The sequence below is a fragment of the Cyprinus carpio genome, chromosome A18, assembly GCF_018340385.1.
Source record: "Cyprinus carpio isolate SPL01 chromosome A18, ASM1834038v1, whole genome shotgun sequence".
Lineage (NCBI taxonomy): Eukaryota > Metazoa > Chordata > Actinopteri > Cypriniformes > Cyprinidae > Cyprinus > Cyprinus carpio.
Window position 1 is genome coordinate 28,064,750 of NC_056589.1, and position 22,755 is coordinate 28,087,504.

The following is a 22,755-nucleotide window of genomic DNA, read 5'->3' on the forward strand; positions in this document are numbered from 1 at the left end:
TAAATTTTTGTACATCTTATTATTTTTTAGATAATTTTAAATAGTTTTTGTTTTTGAATCGTGTTTTATCATTTTTAATATATATTTATTTGATTATTTTTTAATTATTTATTTTTTAATCATTTTAAATGATTTGTTTCCTTATTTGTCTATTTTAATCTTTTTTTTTTTAAAACCAATATACATTGAATTATTTAATTATTAATATCTGGTAAATGTGATGTGTATGATAACCATGTTCATACCAACAAATTAATGTGTTATTTAAACATCTGCTCTTATGGCACTAACAAGACTCTTCTTTATTTTTCATTTGTGTTCTCCTCAGCTTTTATTGACCAGTAATTCTGCAATCTTGTTCGCTTGTTGCGTTTACTTCAGTGAGATTCTCTTCAGACTGCTTGCTCAATCATGAAATCATGTTGACCTGAAAGAGATACTGACAGTAGAAGAAGACCTTTGTAGTAGAAGTAGTTTTTTGAGTGGTTTGTTTTGTAGTAGTAGAAGTCCTTTGCAAAGTGCATTGTGTGCAGTTTGTTGCATTATCAGACCTAAATCCAACAATAAGCAAAAACCATCTGTATGAATAACACTGAATAGTCTCATTAGACAGTCCATATAAACCCGGTTACACACGCCGTTCAGTTTTGTTTTTGGGGGGAATGGAATGAAATGAAGCCACTCGATGCAGTTGAGATCTGTATATATTGGATGGAAGTGCAGTGTTGCTCTCCATTCTGTTCAGAAGAGGCGTCTTGAACCTCTCCCCGGAGTTAACTGTGTCCGTGGCTTGCAGGATCTGAGTGATGCGCTGGTTGTTTCATCTGTGTGGTTGCTCTGCAGGGCAGTTCCGTTCTTGTTCCACTGGACCTTCGGTGTGACGGAGGCCAACTGCTACGGACCATCGCCATCGGACTCCAAGAAATCCATCCTGTTTTGTTCCCAAGTGCTGCGAGAGCTACTCCACGTGGATGGGCGATATGAGTTGACGAGCTCTCGTCTGGGATGTGCATGTGTGATTTTCATGCTGATATGATTGACTGCAAATGTTTTATTTTTTCCATCTCTTTATCGTTTCCTTCGGAGACTCTATTAATAGTTTTAAATTAATTAAAAGGAATTTCCGGGTTTATAAGTCATAGTGACAGCATTTTTTCTGTGCAATTTCACTAAGTACCAAAAGAAAAACATCGGGGAAACAAAGTATGGTTTAACCTATATACTGGATAATAGTTATATCTTAATATTTAAATAGGCATTTTTCAAATTAAATTTTATAATTATATATTTATAATTTAAATATTTGATATTTAAAATAAATGTGTATTGTTAAATATTAATGTAAACATGTACATATAATATTTAACATACTGTAAATAATTTTTTTTTTTTTTTTTTTTTTTTTTTTTTTTTTTTTTATGTTTTTTTTTTCTTTTAATACTATATTTATTTTTATATATGTCTATTTACTAACTATTATTAGAGTATGATAACATAAATAATTGCTTTGTTTTAGATTTGTAATATTTATAGTTAAACAAGTATATGTTATAGATAAATACAAGGCATATTAAAACAGTTTATTTGTATACATACATGACATTTGTTTTGTATTTAAGGCCTGATATATTTAATATATAAGGTGGATATATTATTTTATATATATTTATGTATTTATATATTTTGTGAAACCGTGATATATTTTATGTTTTCAGGATTCACAGATGAGAACAAAGTTCAAAAGAACTTAGCATTTATTTGCAAATAGAAATCTTTTGTAACATTATAAATGTGTTTACTGACACTTTTTAGTCAGAATTAAATGCACCCTTGAATGAATTAAAGTATTGTTTATAAAAAAAAAAAAACTCACATGCAAACATTGTCTGATATGAGTGATATAAATCTGTTTTCTCTGTGGGGAATATAGTGGATTATTAGCATACTTAAATTCTGGAAACATTGTGTTGTGCTCTATAACCTAAATATCATCTACTTTTCTGTCAGAAAAGGAGCCAAAAACTGAGTGTGTTTGCAACTTTATAGCTTGTTTGTACATCATAAAAGCTCTCAATGTTATTATCCATATCTATCCTCTTGAACACTTCAAGGAGACTACTCCTTCGATGAGTGCATTACACCACTGAACGTGGTACACTTCTTTTACTGTAAACCTGTGGCTTTTTATTAATATTAGCAGCTTAATATGTCTGTTCCTTGTTCATAGGTTTGTCTTTCCTGTGTGTCTTGCATAATGCAGAGGTGTTTATATTGTGATGATGACATTCTTTAGTGGCCTTGAGCGGCTTTATAACTGAGTCCATATATATTGTTTATAGAGACTATATTTCATTATAACGACATTTTTTATCAGATGGAATGTTTATTTACATTTTAATTATATATATTTATGATTATTTCCTAGATGAGTCTATCTAATATTTTCAGTATAAATAAATTACTGGTATTTTTACATAATATAAATAATATATGCAGTAAAAAAAATCTGTAAAATAAATTTTTTTATAGTTTTTAGTTCAATTTATTTTTATTAATATTATATTATCACTTTGTACGCTTTGTCTAGATTTGGTTGAATAATATTTTAATTTTTTAGTTAAGATTCCTTAAGTATCTGCCTGACTATAGAGTGCTAATTTGTTTTATATTAAGTTCATCAAAGTATATTTCTATAATTTTTGTTATGAGTATATATTTTGTGTTCTTGTAAGTTATTGATATTAATATTTACAATCGTAAAATCAGTTTAATATTAAAGTTATAGCTTTTTTTTATGTCATTGTTAATTCATATAGTTACAATTATCATGTGTGGAGATTCTTTAATTTTCTATTATTGTTTTTATTTGTTATTCTTTTTATATTTAATTGTTAACTATTTTTCATTTTTTTCTTTTATTATTTATTTTTTTTTTTTGTGTATTCAATACATCTCTTTAAACTCTTGTTCTTTGAATGATCTAACTAGGTAATTATTTGTGTAGGAAAGTTTACTAATATTATTCTGCATTTAATTATACTATTAAAGATCTAGTATATTAGAGATGTAGTGTAGTTGGAAAATATATAATAATTTAGTTTATATTTTTTTTTAATTTTTTTAAAAATATTTACATTTGGCATATATTTTTCAAGGTTTTATTTATTTGATGGTTTGATTTTTTTTGGTTTTTTATTGACTTATGAATTATTATTATGTTATCTAGACTTTGACAGTATGCTGTTTTATGATATAAATCTTCCCCCTTTAGTCAATCTTTGTATTTATATATTGTATTGTTTGTATAGACACCTATTATGATCTAAGTATAATGTGTGTAGGTTAATATATAAATTTTAGAGCAGTTAGGGTTTTGTTTATTTTTTTAGTTATATCTTGTGTTTATGATATTTTTTTATATGGAATATATATTAGGCCTGATTTAATTAAATCTTTAATTTTTAAATTCTATTTAAATTTATTATAGCTTTTTTTTTAAATAGAATACAATTATGAGGGTGGTATGATACACAGTTTATTAATCTATGCCATTTATTAAATTCATTTTATTTATATTATAGGATTTTTTATATTGTTATTCATTTTACATTATTTTACTTATTATGTTGCACTTACATGCGCCAAGTGTCTGATATCGCTAGAGGAAACGATTACCTTCCCAGAGGCTGGTCAGGATAGAAGTGCTATAGTGCTCTCATTTCATGATCTTCCTTATGCCTTTAGGATTTTAAAATTTGAATTGTCCTGTAATAGTTTTAATTAAAATGCAAATCACGCACGTCTGTGCCTACGGCACACTGTTCTCACCTCTCTTGAGACATAACGCGACTGAAGTATATCGACCAGACTGATTAAAAAAATAAAAATATTTGTCCATTTTATCATTATGGCCTTGGCCGAATCCCTTCTGATGAAGTATGAAAATGCACTTTTTTTTGTTTTCCTACTTGTGTACTTTCAGAATGGAAAACCTCTCCTAAATTTTCAGTTGTCCTCTGTGCAAGACCCATTAAATCAGCACAAATGACTTTGTTTTTTTTTTTTTTTTTTATTGTTTTTTTTTGTTTTGTTTTTGTTTTTTTTTTTGTGTTGTAAATTAGTTTGTGTGTGGTGTGTGTGGTGTGTGTGTGTGTGTGTGGTGTGTTGGTGTGTGTTATTTGTTTATTCATTTTATTGCTTTGAATAAAACACATTCACTGAAATAAATAAAATAGTACACAAGCTTATTTTAGCTTTTATCAATCATTTTCTAGCTTTAATTTAGTTCTTGAAGTACGAAATCAGTAAAACTAAATAAACACATAAACATATAAAAAATTAAAACATTAAAAAACATTTTCATTACTGGGAAAAAATACTTTATAATAGCTTTAATATAATGTTAGTTATTTATGTTTATTATTAAATGAAAGTTGTTATATATTATATATCTAGTAACTATATATCTATATATATACTTTATTCTATTTTTATTTCCACAGTTTATTTATTGTTTTTATTTATTTATATTTAAGTTAATCAGAATTAAAGGTACTGCTGAAAATTGATGCCATGAAGGGACAGGTGGAGATTTTGTGCTTAGTTTAGTCTGATATTTTTGAATTGCACGATTGTTCAGAATCTCGCAAACTGTAGTCGACACGGGGGAGGGGGGGAATGCAGTCTCATTCAAAAGCGCTTTTAAAAGGGCATTTAGTGATAATGGTCTGTATATATGTTACCTGTTCAGGGTTGGCAGGCTGATGTAGACGAGTCAGACGTCGTCTCGTTGTTTTTCAGCCTCTCCCGTCATGAGCGCTGCGTTTTTGTGTTTTTCTTGCTTTTTTCATGCTGCTGCACAAATCATCACAGTTCCTCCTCGACTCTTTTTCTTCTCTTTGAGCGTTAATGACCTTCTCCTGTAGGTTCCTCTCAGCGCTGCTTAAACCGATCGTTTGAAGAGCAAACAGAGCTTCTGGGACCATAAAACCGGGAGATAATCTGTAATCTGAGAGAAACAATGAAAATCTCCGAGGCAAATACATTAAAGGTGACCATTGGTTGTGTGTTGGTTACTGCTGGTGACGTGGTTGCACCTGAAACAAAGTTTCAGTTTATTCCAGTCATTCAGATGTTGTTTTCGCGTTTTGATTGTTTTTGCCATGATTGAATAAAATACAACCAATTAATTTACTTGGAATTAAATACACATTAACTGAAAAAAAAAAAAAAACATTTTATTTCAGGTAGTTGCGAAGTGCTAAAAGTCAAGGTTGTTGAAGTTGTAAAATAAATTAACATTAATTAAATTAAACATACAACCATAACAACTTATCATTCTTTGAAATAAAATAACAGTCAACTGATATTAAATAAAATATGATGAAATAGACTTATTTTATTTCAGCCTGGTTGCAACATTTCTAATTTTTCAAAGCAACATTTCTGATTTTTTATTTAGAATTAACGTCGACGCACTAAAATGAGCTCGAAACTAAATTAAATATAAATAAAACCATAAAAACATTTTCTTAAACTAGAAATAAAATAAACAATAACTTTAAAATATATAATATATAGTATTATTTAACTTAGTTATACAATTCAGCTAATTGTCCAAAGCAACATTTTTTCCTTTTTAATTTAGTTTAAGTTCTAAAATAAATCAAACTAAAATGAAGTAAAACCATAAAAAATATTACTTGAATAAAATCAACGTTCAGAATAAATAAAAAAACAATAACTTATTTTATTATTCAGCTGTCAAGGCAATATATTCTAAGTTGAAGTATTTAAAATCAATAAAACTAAAATAAATATATATAACAATTTTTTATTTTTTTAAAGAAAATAAACATTAAACTGAAATAAAATACAAAAACAAACTATAATATATTTTAATCTCAGGCTAGTTTTTTTTTTTTTTTTTTTTTTTTTTTTTTTTTTTTTTTTTTTTTTTTTTTTTTTTTTTTTTTGTTTTTTGTTTTTTTTATTGTTTTTTTTTTTTTTTATTTTGTTTGTTTGTTGGTTTTTTTTTTTTTTTTTTTTTTTTTTTTTTTTTTTTTTTTTTTTTTTTTTTTTTTTTTTTTTTTTTTTTGTGTTTGTCGAAGCATTTTTTTTTTTTTTTTTTTTTTTTTTTTTTTTTTTTTTTTTTTTTTTTTTTTTTTTTTTTTTTTTTGTTTTTTTTTTTTTTTTTTTTTTTTGCCTCAGCTACAAAATTATTTTGTTGAAATTCTAAAATAGCTAAAACTAAATAAAATAATCATGAAGCCATACAAACTATCTTTACTTGAAATAACATAAAATAGACATGAGCTGAAATAAAATAAACATATGAAAACCAACATTATTTAATTGTCAGCTGGTTGCAACATTTCTAATTTTTCAAAGCAACATTCTCATTTTAATTTAATTTTAAGTTGAATACTAAAATAACCTCAATTACATAAAAATAAAAATAAAACCATAAAAACATTATCTTTAACTGAAATAAACTGTAAAAAATAAAATATAAAAAACTTTATTCCAACTATTCCTTCGAAAAAATAAGTTTCCTAAAATACTAAAACTAAAAAAGTAGACTTAACTTAAGCAAAAACTTTAAAATTATGACTGAATAAAACATTACTGAACATAATAAAAATATTTAACAACAAAATAACAACAATAAAATTAAAATGTATTTGTTTCAGCTTGTTGGCAAGGAAACTTTTCTCATTTTTCCATCGCTGTTGAAGTAAGTTGAAGTACTAAACTAACTAAATTAAAACTAAAATCTAAAACATGATTAAAAAAATTACTATACATTACAATTAAAAAAAAAAAACAACACTACAATTAGAAATGAAAACCAAAACACTGTAATTTGGAATATTAACAAATGAGCATATCAAAGATACTCAATATAAAAATTAAATAAATAAAAATAAAAACTCAAGAGTCTGGTTTCTGCGGGTTTGTCCAGGTCTGATCTCACTCACAGCTGCTCGACTCATGATATAACTCAAGCTCGTTTGCTGATTGCTTTAATTCAGTCCAGTTTTCCACTTTACTGTACGCTCAGATGTGTTTCTGTTCATCGCAGCAGGCCAGAATTGCAAACGAAAACACAATTGATTTTTGTTTGCATTGATTTTAAGACATTCTTGAGCCCCATAATCTTCTGGCACTCAGAATAATTAAGAGTTTTGACAGACGCAATTAAGTTTTGGATTGTTGTCTGACATGTTTTAAGAGTCGGTTTATTTTATCTTGCATGTCATTTTTTTTCTCCTCACCTCTGTCCTTGAGCTTTCAGCAATAGTTTTGCTGTTGTTGTTGTGTTTTGGTTTATTTAATTAACTTTAATGTATATCTTTCAGTCCTTTGCCCATCTGTTCAGATATTTATCTCTTCTTTTTGATTAGACAGAGTTTGATTAGGAATAGTATCACAATTGTTGGATGGAGATGGAGCACAATAGAATAATATGTGTTTGGACATACACTGTGACACATGTAGAATTTTAATCCCTATATAAATTGTATTTTTATGATAGCCAGTAACTGTAAATCAAATGTAAGCTAGCTAATTACTAGCTAGATGAATTTAATGTTTATTCCTCTTATCATGTGAAATATAGTCTGTTTTTAGATATTTTTTATTTTTCAGTGATTATTAACTTTTAAAATGTATGTGTTTTTAATAGCATTTTAACTCACTTAGCTGTCACTCACATTTTTGAACATAGACTGCGGCACATAGGTGTGCACGATCCAAACAGGTTTTTTTTTTTTTTAATTCATTCATGACAAACATTTTTGTAGCATGATATTGATGCAACAATTTTCATGGTAATGCTACTTCTGATTTTAAAATGGGTTTCAAAGGATGCATGTTTAGATCTTTAAGTTTTTTCAGTTGATATATAGTTTCTTGATGATTTCTAAAGTGTGATCGAGAAAGGGCACTTTCTTGACATATTTTTGTGCGATGGGCGGATGAGGCGGCTCAGGTGTTCCTTCCCACAATGCTTTGCTCGCTTCTAATGAAAGCTTTTCCTCCACAGATTGCTGGATGTGCTGACCAAGATGAACCGAGGTGTCCTGCCTCACACTGGTGAGATTCTTCTCATTTACTCCACAAGCATGACTTTTTAGGTTTATTGGACTATGGTAGAAATTAAAAAAAGACAATAACAATATATTTGAGATCTTTATTGTCAATTTTTATCTTAAGTTGATCAATGTTGCAACCATGTCTTTTCAGTGGTGTTTGGAGTATAATTCATATTTTAAAAACAATTTAATATATTAGTATTATTATTATTATTATTATTATGTATTAGTATTCTTAATAGCTCATGTAAATTAGCATATTAGCATGCATAAGACAAAAAATAATATTATTTAATTAGTGTGTTTATAATGTGATGAAAAACAACTAATTATTCAAACTATTTATTAATTTAGTTCACACTATATTGTTTTTATGATAATTAAATTATATATATATTAAAAACAAAAAATGTAGTAATGTTAGTTATTATTACTTTATTTGATTATCTATATTTATTATCTCAGATGCCTCTAAAACAATTCAGTGAATCAAGCATGGCATTTATGTCTTAGAGTATATTTTTTACCCTAAATAGATACATTATTAGTCTTATGTAATTTAGTATCTAATTAATTATTACTTATTATTATTACTATTATATCCAGACAGTGGATTGTAATGTGCATAATATTCATTTAAACAATTGTACATTTTATTTTATATCATATCATAATAATCTAGATTGTACTATATATACAAATAGACAATCAAAATATAGTTGATTAAATGTCATATAATATTATGTCTCATAAATAATTTATACTAATACAGTAATATATCTCAAAACAAAAATGTATTTTTTTTACCAGTAATTATGATTACTGTGTTCTTTGTGTGTGTGTGGTGTATATATATAATTTATACAGAAAGTAGTAAATAAATTAATAATTTTTAATAATCAGGTATTTATTATAGTTAGAATAAAATAACATTCATTTATTTTGGGGTGAATAGTTGTGAGATGTGAAATAAAGAGAGAATTCAGATGTACCTAGTTTGATTTTAGTTCTCTTCTATTCTTTCCGGACAACGGGACGTTGAGCAGGTTTTATATGTCTCTCTGTGTGTGTGTGTGTGGTGTGTTGTGTGTGTGTAGCGGGGTAGTGAACCCTGATAGCGGCAGCACCTGTCCGCGAAGCGTCCCTTTGAAGGCATCAGTCAGTGAGTTTCATCCATTATTCAGACGCTTTGTTCCTAACACCTCACTCCAGGGAAACACAGCACCGGCGTCCCTCTGTGTTGCCGGATAAAACCACCCACCCATTTAAACTGATGAACAAAAAGACCGAAAAAAAGGATAATTTTGAGATATTAGATCATCACACATTTTTTATCTCTTTCTCTGTAAACATTTAAACGTGATACAAATGTCTTGCATGTCATTGCATTAGATACAACATATGATCAATCTGTTTGCACAAACACACAAAAAACATTTTTTTATTCCGGCAGCATTGTTATTTTAGTATGATGGAGATACTATTATAGATTTGATTGATTAGTATTATTATTGTTATTATATTTTCTCTAAAGTTTTAGTAATTTTTGTTGTTTTTGTATTGTTGTTCTGTTTTTTTTTGTTATTTTCTATCTCAGCTCTATCTATAAAGGAGAGTTTTTTCTTCATTTTTAGTTTATTTTGATATTTCCTTTTTAGTTACTTTATGTATCAGAAAATAAAATGCGCATGCTGCTTGAAAACAGCTAAAATAAAAGTTTTTTATTTTACTGTATTTCAGTATTTCATTTAATTTAATATTATTAGTCCCCTCTGAATCAAATGGAAATTATTTGGAGATTAGATCTTCACCCATTTTTATACACGAGAAGGGTTTCAAAATGTACTCTCAACCTAAATGGCAGCTGTACGCAAACATAAATATTGCCTAATATTTTCTTGAATCACTTTTATTAAATATATTTTCCTGTTTTCATTAAAGTGTTAGTAATTTAATTTTGTGTTTTTTGTTTATTATTTTAGTGTGTGGTATACATATCCATATATTAATTAAATCCCTATTTTAATTTTTATTTCATTTTTAGTTATTTTATTCCATCAAGTTAAACTAAATTAGATGAGATGTTTGCTTTGGTTTACTAGCTTGAAATAAAGTTTTTATTTTATTATAAATAAATAAAAAAAAACAAAAAAAAAAAATGGCATAATATATTTAAATTACATTTTATTTTCATACTAGATATACTTCAGATCCAGTAACATATTTATTGTCATATAACTTGAGGCGTACTGATATAAAACTATAATTAAACTTTATTTAGAGGAGATTCTTTATGGCACAATGCCCATTTCTTAATGTAAGTCCTCAAATGTTGTTTTCATATCACGATTAATAAGGATTGGTGTATAATCTTTTACACGTTTTTAGTCTTTAAATGCAAGATATTTAAAGTATATACTTTGCAATGAGTTCTCACTGTAACACAGTGAATAAACTTCAGTATGTCCTTGTAGTTGGACCTCATCCCTATTTCACTCAATTAAAGAGCATTAAGCACTAAATTAGTTATTCGCAATAATACCAGTTTAGTAAACCAACAGTACAATTTCAGGGTATTTTTATTTAGTGCATAAATATTTAACTGTATTTGGAGTACACTTATCACAAAATAAATGTATTTTTAAACTAGTTTTGTATTTTTTTTTATTTAATTAAAATGTTTTATTTTACTTTATTATACTCTGAACCAATAGTGAACTATCTCAAGGAATTTTATAGATATAGGATCTTTCACCATTTATACATGAGTACATCAAGGTTTAACATAATGTGTCTTAATTTCATTGCATTTAGATGCAAAATATCAATGCCAATGTCATCTGGTTTGCCAAAATAAAAGATACAAAAATATAATAAAGACAAGTCAGTCAGACAGTGCAGTGTTTTATCTTCTCTTCCGCAGTTTGCAGGTTAATAATTCCCTGCTGCATCCTGTGATTGTGGTAGTGGTGGTGTCATTGAAATCATGTTTCTGCAGCCTTAATAACTAAAGCACAAGCGCGTTTACTAAAGTCCAATTAAAAAATCAAAGCACTTGTGCCAGTTTAGCAAACGTTTGATTCTTTGATGGAAAGGGGGTAAAGTAGATTGTCAATTACTGGCCGTTTTATCTACTGGTTGTTTTGATTGTCATTGAATCGTTTAAAAAGTTGTTCTTTATGTTTTGTCTTGTCTTTAATTAACAGAGCATCATTAGGCCTTCGGCACTGAGCTTGACATGGCTTCAGATTATTGAGTAATTTTTCACAGAAGGGGAGGTTTGTTGAGAAAATTAGATTTTCGTGGGCTGTTGCTGAAGACGCTATACGTCATTGAGAAAACCCTAAGATGCTCTCAAAACCACTCTTAAAACAGCAACCAACCATTTTGTGAAACACACAAGGCTGTTTTTCTTCCACTAAGTTTTCCTTTAACACCAAAATCCATCAAGTAATTTGTTTAATTCTGTAAATATCATCATTTGTTTACACAACAAACATTATTTTTTGTTACGGCCATATTGGTGGATAAGTGCTTTAAAAAAATAGCTGGTTCCCTTAAAAACTGGTCAAACAATACATTGTTTCAGGGTACAAATAGCTTTAGTAACTGCTTGAAACCGGTGTTATTTTAGTATCACTGCGATGCTAGTTATGGTATTTCTTAATTTTTTGAATTGGATTTTTATTTTTTATATTTTCTGTATTTTTTTTTGTTTACTTTAATGATAAAGTTTTGGAGAGTTTTTGTGGTAATGTTTTTTTAAGTACAAAGTTTTTTATTTAATTTATATATATAATGTGTGTGTTTTGTTTGGTGTGTGTGTGTGTGGTGTGTATATAGAGAATACTATATATAATATATATCCTTAAATATAATATGATATAGATATATCTATTAATTTATTTCACCGTTGTCTTTTTTTTTTTGTAAATACCTCAAGTACTCGTTAAATATAACTGAAATAAGTATTTTATTATTTTGTTTTATTTAATTATTTAATTGCATGATTGGTAACATTTAACTGTTTAACTCCTGGATTGTCAGCTGACTAAATGCAGATTTTGTTTGAAAGTTTTATGACCCCTTTTTTTAGGGTATAACAAGCAAATGATGCAACGATTCACAGCAAGACCAGGAATGTGCATTAAAATAAGTAACATGTGGCAATTTGGGTTTAATTTTGACATTTAAAGGCACGCCCCACAAAATCATTTCCTTTAATACTTCCATTGAACCTCTGGAGACGACAAAAGCTGAAACAAATCCAGCAGTAAGATGTTTTTAACTAAAATAACACTAAGTCTTTATCCATAATAACCACTAAGCCTCCAGTTGAAAAGTGTGTTCTTGTGTTGAATCAGATGAGAAATCTGCACTAGATCAAGCACCGTTTAAACGCTCTAAACACATATGGGTCTGGATTTTGATGTGAGAGACAACAGCAATTGCACTTTTTCCACTGGAGGCTCAGTGTTATTATGGATTATGGACGTCTTGATGTATTTGTTTCAGCTGTTGTCTTCTCCAGATAGTAACTGATGTTCTGGCGTGGTGTGGATTATTGTGATCTTTTATCAGCTTTTTGGTACCTCTCAGTCTGACGGCCATCCCATTCACTGCAGAGCAATTGATGCAATTCTACATTTCTCCAAATCTGACGAAGAACAAACTCATCCTAATCTTGGGATGAACTGAGAGTGGGATTTTTGGGTGAACTACTTGCTTTAACAAACCATATATTTACTGATTCCTGATGTAAGTGATCCCGTATTTTAAGTGTTTCCTGAGCTCCGGAGCTGTTGAGAAGAATCACAGGGCAGGATCGTACCGTGGGTTACTGCAGTGTGTGGTGTGTGTGTGTGTGTGTGTAGTTTTGTTGTGGTGTGTGTGTGTTGGCAGTGATATATTAATAATGTGTTGTTGAGAAAGGTGGCACAGTCACACGGAGTCATATAATGTTATTCAAGGATGCTTCAGTACTGCAGGCAGCATCCTGAAGACATAAACGAAGACGCTCTGACCAGTAATAGATTTGTGGAGGTGAAGTAACAAACACACTAACAAGAGACTAAGTTCCTGGTTTCTCTGACGTCCGTCCCTGCTGTGTTTAGGCTAATTTTATGATTGCAAGTTTTATCAGAGAATTTTGTTCTTCCATTCAACTTTTCGGGCCAGAAACTTATTCAGAAACTGCATTCAGTAAGGCGGCATTAAACTGCTGAAAAAGTGACAGGTTACAGACTTTAATAAGAGTGTCTGTTTTTCGAACTGTGAATCCTGAAAAATAAGCAATCACAACGTTTTTCACATTGATAATAATCAGAAAGGTTTCTCGAGCAGCAAATCATCATATTAGAATGATTTTCTGAAGAGCAATGTAACACTGCAGACTGGAGGAGTATGATGCTGAAACTACAGCTGCGCCAGCACAGAAAATAAAGGTACAGTTTAATTATATTATGCACATAGAAACACAGCTGTTTTAAAATTGTAATAAGTTTTTCACATTTTTACTGTATTTTTTGATCAATAAATGCAGCCTCCCGGTTTTGATCTAATCTTTACCGATCTCAACTTTTGAACATTAGTGTATGCGAATCTGTGAACAGTTTTTAAGTGACTTCACATCGTGCGTGAGAACAGCCCTGGTAAAGTCATTTTTTTTTGAAACAGTCCTCTTGTAGCACGTTTATATGTTCATATGCAATATTTTTATGATGATTATCAATCACCTCGCATCTCGGTTTCTCTGCAGTCGTTTGCTGAAGACTGACATGGAGCTGGAAGTTCTGCGCTACACCAACCGCGTTTCCAGTGAAGCCCACAAAGAGGTAAAATAAGCTTTTCGGCAGAATTTCCCCCCCTAAGTTTTTTCTAATTTGAAAACTGGGCTGCCCTTAAGACTTTAGGTGAAAGTAGTCAAATCTGATAATTACTTGTGAAACTGCATTTCTCAAAGCTTCACAAGCCTCCTACGATCTCCTTAGGCTTTTGGGAAATGCCTCCCAGTGTGTTTCTCGCCTCTCCGGAGACACAGCCCAGCTCAGTTTTGGGTCACAAGCTGTAATTTTGGCACAGGTGTTTTTGTGCGGATGAAATCGGGAGGATGTTACATTGGAGTAAGCCCCGTCGAATCTCTCTTAAAAACCCGATTTGTTTGGAGTTTGGGTTGGAGTTTGAGCCTCTGGGCCTCTGTTATTGAAAGATCCGTCCTGTATACTCTTGAGGTAAAGCTAACCAAATCTTATACTTCGTTTGAGCAAGTAATCTATTCCGGCATTGCGTGTAATTTTTCACAGATAAACACGACAATCCCAGAATGCCTAAACATTTGATATTTCAGCACAGAATCCTGCATCTAGGAACCAGGGTCGCTGCACTGGAAAAATATAAACAACTTGTTTTTGCACTCAAGAAATTACAAAGAAACCCAAGTATCACTTTGAATTAAACATTGCCATTTTGAAAGACTGAAGTTGTATTTTTCTTGCAAATGTACTCCAGTAATCTTTGTTTTTATTTAGAAACTTCAAACCCTGAATAATAATAGAGTGTGTGGTAGTCAGTTACTTTTAAAAGCAATGCATTACAATATTTGCGTTCATCTGTAAAGCGAAGTAACTAATTGCATTACTTTTTATGGATAAGTTATGTTGGTTTTTTATGTCTTTTGCTTTACTTTTTCTCATCTGGGCTGGCTTGCTTTGTTTGTTTTTAAGTACAAAAGTTATATTTATGTTGCAAACGTAAAAAGCCCTTTCAGAGAAATTAATAAAAAAGGGGGTAAACAAAGTAATTGGTGTTACTTGAGAAAGAATACTTGCAAATAAAAAAGTAATGGCATTACTTTACTAGTTTTATTTGAAAGAAAGTAATCTGATTACATACCTTGCGTTTACTTTTAGTGTGTTACCCCCCAAACATGGTGGGGGGTAAACAAAAGTTTATTAAAAGAGATGGTTGTGTGCATTTTCTATTAATCACGATGGCAGTAATTCATGTAAATGATGGCTAATAACGTCTTTGGATTTGAGTTTTGTTTTGCATTTGCTTTTTTTGTGTTGTATGCCTAAGCAATACAAACAAAAAACAATGGCAATCTGTGGGACACAATTTAGCTCTTCAATAGTTGCTTTTATAATAAAGTCTAAAGTAAAATCTTTGTTGTTCAATCACTTACCAGTAACGTGCTTGTATTATGCCTGCTAACAGATGAACGCAGACTCTTGATGCCATGGTGCTGTTAGGACTTATTTATTAAATGATTTGTATGTTTGAAATGTTTGAACAATGCACTGCAAGGCGAGGCGGTGGGCGTGAAATAAAACTCTGGGAGACTCTAAATATTTTAATACATCCAGATTGATGGTGTTGGTTTGTGGTAAGAGATAGGTTGCTGATATCCATTAATGGATGAAAGCCTTTTTAAGAGTGTTGGATTATATTAATCGGCCAGTCTGTGGTGTGTAATGAGTTAATGCTGTGCGTTTAAGCTAAGATCATATTTGTCATAGAAACTGCTGACTTTAACGGTGAACGTTACTTTTAGAAGAGTTGCTGAACCATCAATTCATGTTCTCAGTTATTTAGAGATTTCCACAATCTCTATTTATAAGAAATATTTCATAGGTCATTATTTACTTTATTTGTCATTCTAACCCAAAGACAAAATTAAAAAAATAAAAAAAAGACCTTTCTGAATGTTTTACTTCTGTTGAACCACAAAAGAAGTTATTTTGAAAATTTTTATGTCAACCAAACCGTTTGCGGTACCTTGACTTTCTCTGTATATAAAAAAAAAATACACTATGGAATGTCAATGGCTACCGGCAACTGTTTGGTTTTCCTACATTCTTCAAAATGGTCTTTTTTTGTGTTAACAGAAGACAGACAAATTCCTAAAGGTTTGGAACGACTTGGTTATTTTAATTATGACAGAATTTTCATTTTTAGGGTGATCTTTTCCCTTTAAAGACTATTGCTGAGTCTGTTTTTTGATACTTTGGTGACGTTTTTTGAGGCTGACAGTCACTGAAAGCTGCATTAAAATTCTGGAATGCCTTAAGCATTATAAAATAATGAACCATTAATTTTTGAATGAAACATCCTTTAAACTGTAGAAAATACAAGATTTCCATTTGATTTCGTCCTTCTGTGGACAGGATTCTTTCACGTGTGCAGACAGAATTGTAGAAGCTCTGTGAAAGTTTATCCTCGCCTTATTTAATGGAAATAGCCCCAGCACCTCATCAAATCTAGAGTGACCTTGGCAGACCGGGTCGATCTTCAGATGAAGGTCTGAAGGACATGTTTTGAGGCTCTTTTGATTCCTCGTTTCCAGCAATAAAGGCCTGGGCACATATTAACGCTCACAGGTCTTCATAAGTGCCAGTCTCAGCAAGAGCTGATGATACAAACTCTCACAGGCCGTAACCTCTCGTCTTCTGTGTATTGCTGGATTATTCGGTTTAAGATGCACCAGGATTCACGGCCACAATGTAACACATTTGTTTTTGTGATCCGATGAGACGAGGGGATTTGAAGAGTTCACTGCACTTTCACTTGAGCCGAAGAGTTCGAATAGGCTGAGAATCCAATCGGTTCATATTCAGATCCTTTCCATTTTTTGAATTCGGTTTCGCTAATGTATTTGGGACGTCTCTTATTTTGTGCTGATGTGAAAGGAGATGCTTCCCAAATATTTTCTTCCTCACGAAATACTGAAAGATTATAAAATTATCAATGAATGTGAAATCAGAATCCTTCAAAACCAATCGGCGTTCCGATTCCCTTTAGGTCATTTTATTTTTTTATGCATGGTTCAGTTTTTTGTCTGCATTTTCAACCATATCTTGTTAATGAATGTTATTACATTTAGAGGTTGTCAGGAAAATGAATTTGCTCTTTCTTAGTTCCATGCAGGGCCTAAAAACGCTTGTCGGCCCGGGATTTAACGCTGTGGGATTTTTGGGTGAAGAATGTGTGTGACTAACAAAGCAGATCCCAAGTGATTTTTTCTCTCTTTCCTCTCTCCAGAGCTCTTGGCTGAATGAGTATTTCACTCTAAAATGCATTATTATACCCCTCCATATCATATTTTGCTGAGTGAAATCTGATACTGTTTCTACTAATAGCGGCTGTTGTTTCCAAAAAATAGTGCCTTTTTGCCTGATCTTGTCACCTTCCTTACTAAATATGAATATACTTCCAACTTTTTTGCCTTTACACCTTTGTAAGGTGAAGTTGTCCTTGTATTTTTCTATCAACAGAAAAAAACTTCAGTAAGACATCTTAGCCAGATTACAGCTATTTGTATTGCATTTTTTTGTATGATTTTATTTTATACTTTAATGCCGTTGATTTTTCGTTGTTTTTGCTCCTTTGTCAGATTATAAATTCAGTTTTATATTTGAATACTTAGTTGTTGTCAATAATAAAAAAAAAAAAAACTTTTGTCCTTTGACTGCTTGTGTATTATATATCAAATGTGTTTGTGTGTGTGGTGTGTGTGTGTGTAAGCTTTTGTTGTTTAAACTTCAATAAAGTACAAAAACAAACTATATAGTTATATCTATAGAGATAGAGATGCACTGATTTATCAGCCAATAATCTTAATCAGCATCGCCGATAATCAGCAATTATTTGCACTATTTGCCCTTGGAGTGATTGTTTTAAAACAGCCGCTGATCAGGTTCTGATACTATCCTTAACTACCTAAACTATTGGTATCTGTATGCGGTTAATATTCTAATTATCGGTTGTCTGTTATCGTCTGAGAAATTTAGTCCTCTAATAGATGGATAGATATATAGATTTTTACCATTATTTTCATCCAGTTGGCCTTACAATAGGCTGCATTTTCTTTACACAAGATGTTATATTCAAGATTCAAGAGTGTTATTTGTCACGTTCACAGCTATATCGAGAACTAATAACCAGCAGGGTGATGTACATCAGTCCTCCAAAGACTGTGCAAATTATTTCGTAAAGTATGTAACAAAGAAATAAACAGAGAATGATAGTAGTAACAAAGAAGAAAAAAAGGTTTCCTGGGGGGGAAAAAAAGTTTTACAGGACGTATTGATTGCCTTTAAACACAAATTATCGATCTTATTGTTGTGTGAAATGTGACCTGGACGTGTTTCTGACGGGTTTTCTTGGAGATTCACTGAAGCGCCGTGGTCTGTCCCTGAATGCGTACAGCAGCAGGTTTTGCTGGTTTGAAATGTAATACTGTAAATGTCTGAGTTTGTCTTTGCGTAAGGACTAGGCGAGACGAAGTCAGTTTCAGTCAAGCAGCGATTAAGAGCTCAGCTTCAGTCCGTGACTTTTACTCTTGTATTGAGTCTGACAGGGCGGACGACAGTTATTTGAACCTTTGTAACTGTCCAGATATGAATACTGGACTATAGTCTATGTAAAGTGCTTTTTTTTTTTTTGTTTTTTAAGCATTTATATGCAACTAGGCATGCCAGAGTCAACGGATTTAATGCACTGTAAGTCACTCTGAATAGATGCATAATGCCACATGCATAAATGTAAATATCAGTCTTTATACTGTGCATCAGTTTAAACATGCATGAAATAGTTCTGCCTTATATATCTTCAAATTGCATTCATTGTCTCAATCAATCATGCATTTGTTTATTTTATCCCAGACAGTCTCGTTAAACCTATTAAGACAGGACTAGTTTAGTAGGATGACCAAATGGTAAATGTATGTTTTGCAAACATACTTTCTCAGTGTTTTTCTTGCATATTACAGAAAATTACCTACGGTTCTGCTAACTTTGGTTTTTTTTTAGAAGTTTTGAAACTTTCTCATACTTCATGCACCGTTTTCAGATTCAACACAGAAATTAAAGCTATAGTGTTTTGCTCGTTTCTTTGCTGCCAGTGAAACTCATTGCTGAAAGCAGCGTCAAGTTATCCAGTGAAACACTAATACAATTAATTTTGTTTCATTTGTTGCAAATATCAGATGCTTTTATACAAAGCAGCTTGCATTGCATTCAGGTTATATTTAATTGATAATCATAATCATCATCGAACCCATAATATTGAAGCACCATTTCTTTTTATTCAAGCTTCAAGAATGTATAATGCTAGATTCTGTAACTCATTTTAGAGTCATTTTAGAAAACAAATCCCACCTGAATAGTGCTGACAGCATTAATCCTGTTTTAATAAATGGTTTTGTAGCCTAGAACGGTTTAGTTGTATTTCTACTCGCAGCTCTGAATTAGTTTATATGTATTCCATTGGGTTTCCTTGTCACTTTTTGGATCTAGCTTGATTTTTTGCATGCCTTAAACCCCCCCTGTTTTTTTGCTTCCTGACAGAAAACAACTAATAACACAGCGAACCCTTTATATCATTAATGCGTCTGATTAACTCAGGTTACTGTGACCGTGTCCTATCAGCTATTCACCGTCTCTTCTTCCACTCGCGGGACGTCATTTAAAATCCAGCGCTCGACAACCTGAGCCGCTCATCACCTTCAAGCTCCGGATACTCCCCAGCTCCCAGTGCTGCCCGATCCGTCAATCCGCGTTCACCTGCGCCCAGGTGAATCTCTCTCAGAGACGTGACGTCTGATAGGGGGGACTGTCTGAAAGGGGGTCACGGCACAAGACCAGTCAAGTGCTCATCTTTTGTTCTCTTATTGCTAAGCTCCTTGTTTGCCAAGATAGGTACAGTAAAAAACTTTATGAGTATTTAGAGAAATATTATTACAATTTAAACTTACGTACTCTGAACAGAAGGAGAGAACTTCATTTTTCAGAGGTATGGGGTTTGTAAGATTTTTTTAAATTTATTTATTTTTTTGGAAAGAAGTCTCTTCCTGCTCACCAAGGCTTTATTTTAATTTTGAGTCAAAACAAATGAATTAAAAATCACAGAAATATTATTACAATTTAAACATATCTGTTTTTCTATGTTGAATATCTGTTATTAGCGTAATTTATTCCTGTGATGTCAAGCTGTATTTTCAGCATCATTACTCCAGTCTTCAGTGTCACATGATCTTCCAGAAATCATTCCTAATATGATGATTGTGCTGCTTAAAAAGATTTCTGATCATTATAAAAAAAAATATATATATATATATATATATATATATATATATATATATATATATATATATGTGTGTATGTGTGTGTGTGTAATTAATTATTATTTTGTAATAAATTATTCTACTTTTTTTTAGGGCTGTCAAATGATTAATCCACGATTAATCACAATCAAAAATAAAAGTTTTGTTTATATAATATATGTATGTTGTACAGGGTATATTTATTATGTATATATATAAATACACACACATAAATTATATATTTAGAAAAATATTTACATGTATATACATTTTATATATTTATATTTCTTATATTTTTATATTATATATAAATATATTTAATATAATAAACATAACATATTCTTCTTAAATATATACATGCATGTTGTGTGTATTGTATATATACATAATAAATATACACAGTATACACACATATATTATGTAAACACAACTTTTATTTTGTATGTGATTAATCGTGATTAATGATATTACGCCCTACTTTTCTACATTTTTGTTTGCCAGGCACCAGGATGCATTTTTTTTAAGGCTTCTGTGATGATTACAAAGTTCATATTCATACTTTTTATGCTCTCTTTGTTGTCATTATTAACAGTGTTTATTTAAAACTAGAAATCTTTCAAAGCGTTATAAATGCGCTGCACTGTCGTTTCAGTCAATTTAATGCTTCTTGCTGAATAAAAAGTATTAATTTTCTTTGTATATGAAACTGAAGTTATGCATTTTTTTCATGATACTCTGCAGAACAAAACCCCTGCAACTAAATTTACATGAACGCCCACAAAACGTTTCATTTTTCATTTTTTGTTGAAACTGTGGACTTTTGTTTTTTTTAGATTCCTTGACAAATAGAAAGTAGAAAGAAAAATATTTCTTCTGTCAGTTTTGATCATTGTAATGCCTACTTTCCTGAATAAATGTATTAAATCTACAAAATGTCCTTCCTGACCTCTAAACTTTTTGAATGGTATTATATTGCTAGCACTGTTTTATTCCCACAAGCATCACTTTTTACCTCCTGTCACCCAGCATACTAACATTATCTGCAACAACCTGATCTCGCAATCTCCCGGTTGATCCTTTCAGCCCGCTGTAACCGATAATGACTCACGGTTCTCGATTGGAAATAAAAGCTTGCTAACCTGCAATCATCAAACAACCCTCGACATCGCTCTCCCTCAGTTCTCTCCGTCTGCGCTTTACAAATGACTGTTATCTCATCAAATGGATGAGTCTTTCTGTAATTTGAAGGCAATTGCTGGTCATTTTCCCGTTGCCTGCCCGGCTAGAGTTTCATTGAGATTATTAGACTTTATCTGGAGAGGGAAGGGGAAGCCCTCGGCTGAGGACTGAGGTGGATGACTAATTGAATATTCTGCAAAAGCGCTCTTATCTGATTACTGTGTGTGTTTGCTTGTAGGTGATGAAAACGCACTGAAGACGGGTGTTGAAAGAGTATGAGATGGAGAGGTGAGTATTGATCTATTTAATTGATTTAATTGATTGATTGAGCTTGCTGGTGTCCTGATTCAATCCTCTCAACTGAAGTGAAAAGCCTAATGAAGAAAATCACACTCTTTTCCCATGAACTTGCTCAGAATCAGTCTGTGTTTCCATTCATCTGAGGCCCAGTAAAGTACCCACAGTGCATCACCGAGCTTAGTCTGCTGGTTTTAACGAGGATGTTTTAGCGTTTGAAAACATCTAGTTGTTGTTTTTGTTGGTTTACAAAATAAATTGAGTGTCGTGCATAACTTCAGCTTCTTTTTTTTTTTTTTTTTTTTTTTGTAGTGGTGATTTTTTTTTATTTATTTTTTGTTGTTGTTTTATTGCTGCTGCTCTGTTTTAGAATTTATTTGCATACGTTTCTATTAAATCTAAATAAATTCTGTTATTGGAATTTTTATACTTCACCTTCATTTCTTAATATCTTTACCTAATTTCTTTAAATTTTTCACTATTTTGTCACTATTATCTAGTTGTAGTTTTTATTTGTTTTAATCTTACACTGCATGAAAAAATAATAATGCATCGCAATTAATGTTGTTTCTAATCATTGACTTGCCCAAGACTCTAATAATCCAAAAAAAATAAAATAATAATTAGCTTAACATGTAGAATATGGAAAATAATTTTTTTTGGTGTGTTTTTCCATAGAAAACAACAGTGACATTATGTAAAATGGCATTTAAAGGGTTAAAATCCTGAAAATAAAAAAAATTTGGTAGCTATATGATCAGAGCTGATGTTGGTAAAAACAAAAACAAAAAACAAAAAATTAGCTGAGAGTGTAAAAATAAATGGTAGATCATAGGCTGAGAAAGATTTTTTTGTGTAAAATCATTCGTAAAATCCGTTCTGAGCGGCGTAAACTTTTCGAATTCATGAAATTGTTTTTATTTGCTTAAGCGTTGAAAAAGAAATATACACATGTAAATGGTGCATAAAACCTTCTGTATTTCTTTCTGGCAAACTGATAACACTGCATTTTGATGCACTGCCATCATAATATTTGACAAGTTTTTTTTTTTTGTTTGTTTTTTTTTTTTTTTTTGGTAGCAG

The 22,755-nt window shown here is 30.9% G+C and overlaps 1 pseudogene; it reads left to right on the plus strand.

Moving 5' to 3' along the window:
• The first annotated feature begins 13,067 nt into the window (after positions 1-13,067).
• LOC122148646 overlaps positions 13,068-22,755 on the plus strand; it is a 45,617-nt pseudogene continuing 35,929 nt past the window's right edge.